General features: G+C 29.5%; 1 non-coding gene across 1 annotated transcript; it reads right to left on the bottom strand.

Moving 5' to 3' along the window:
- Positions 1-1,055: 1,055 nt before the first annotated feature.
- TRNAL-AAG (transfer RNA leucine (anticodon AAG)) lies at positions 1,056-1,136 on the bottom strand. The gene has a single exon. It is a non-coding gene; the product is annotated as a tRNA-Leu (tRNA).
- Positions 1,137-1,649: the final 513 nt, after the last annotated feature.

Below are 1,649 nucleotides of genomic sequence, written 5' to 3'. Positions count from 1 at the left end.
AAAAAAAGTCGCGACAAGTAGTCATAATTAATTTATATATATATATATAAAGAAATTGACGAGAACTTTATTTAGTATAAAATTTATTTTTAACGGATAAAAAAAAGTCGCGACAAGTTATCATAATTAGTTTTTTCGCTTAATTGATTTGTTTGTACAAATCAAAAGACAAATAATTCGAGCAGAAGTCCAAAACTGATCAAACCGACTAAATACTTACTCTATTTGGATCGTATAAATAACAATACGTCTACGTTCAAAATAATATGGCATCTACAACCTCTAAATCCTAGATCCACCTCCGGTGATGACATTATCAGATACTAAAATTTTGTGGTGAGGTGAATAACATTTAAGTGTTCATTCTTGTATAACTGTCCCAATATCCTTAAGTCTATTTCATTGCTGGAGCATGTGACATTCAGTTTCTGGGCAGGTGGATTAGTAAGCAGCATTTCAATATTAGCACATCCTAAGCAGAATCTTAGGGCCTGTTCTCTTTGATTATTACTTCGTTTCTGATTAAATCAATGTTGTTACCAATTTTGTTGTAGTGATCGAAGAAAAACTAAAGCTAATCCAAAATTAAATGAAATAAGAATGGTGGTTTCTATCGAATAAAATAAGATAAACTAATTGCTGGGTATAAACAAATAAATAAAAAACTTACAAAAAATGTACACCATGATTCTGATCACTGAATGAAGAGAAATTAGAATACTAAACTCATATATTCATTGCAGTATTAATCAAGGTGCAACCAAAATAGATAAAAAAAAAAAAAAAAAAAAAAAAAAAAAAAACCTTCTAGAATCTGAGAAGAGCATTGACTGAAGAAGAAAAATAGAGGGGGAAATGTTTCCCGCCTGATAGTTGTAGAATGGAAAAGGTTAATGAAATGTGGAATTTTGTGAAAAGACAAAAAAAGGTCCTCGCTATTAATGAGATGGTAGCAAATAATAAGGACATTTTGGAGATATCAAATGTGTATACAATGCTACAATCATGTAGTAGGTTAGCAAAAAGTAAAAGATGATTGAAACAACATATCAAATTGTTGAGAGTGGGATTTGAACCCACGCCCTTTCGGACCAGAACCTTAATCTGGCGCCTTAGACCAACTCGGCCATCTCAACATTGACACAATTGAAGTTGCTAAAATTTTAATCATTTAGTTCAATCGAAGTGAACAATCTTGTTGAGAGGAAATTTTCAAGCCAGAGTATCTAATTAAAACAGTGGACAACAATAAAAATCTATTTATTAAATAAGGTATATATATATATATATATATATATATATATATATATATAGTAGTAACAAGTAAGTATATTAAGGATTGAGATATCTGCAACATTGTTTTGTGTGGATAACAGTGTAGAACTTAACTTATAATAGGCCCATGATATAAAATCCAGTACTGATATCCAAACCTCTTTTGTTTTTTTGGGAAGAAATTCAAAAATAGTCATATTTACATGTGGTCATTCAAAAATAGTCTCAGTTTTAAAAGTAATTGAAATTTAGTCACTTTTCATATAAAGATAAATCTTAACGAAAACACTGTTCAAAATTCGAAAAATACTCCAGTATAATAATACTAGAACTCCAGTATATTATATTGGAGTTTCAACATAAGTATACTGGAA

The sequence above is a fragment of the Nicotiana tabacum genome, chromosome 8 (assembly GCF_000715075.1).
Source record: "Nicotiana tabacum cultivar K326 chromosome 8, ASM71507v2, whole genome shotgun sequence".
Lineage (NCBI taxonomy): Eukaryota > Viridiplantae > Streptophyta > Magnoliopsida > Solanales > Solanaceae > Nicotiana > Nicotiana tabacum.
The sequence above is the reverse complement of the archived record's forward strand: the minus strand, read 5'-3'. Positions and strand labels throughout refer to the sequence as shown.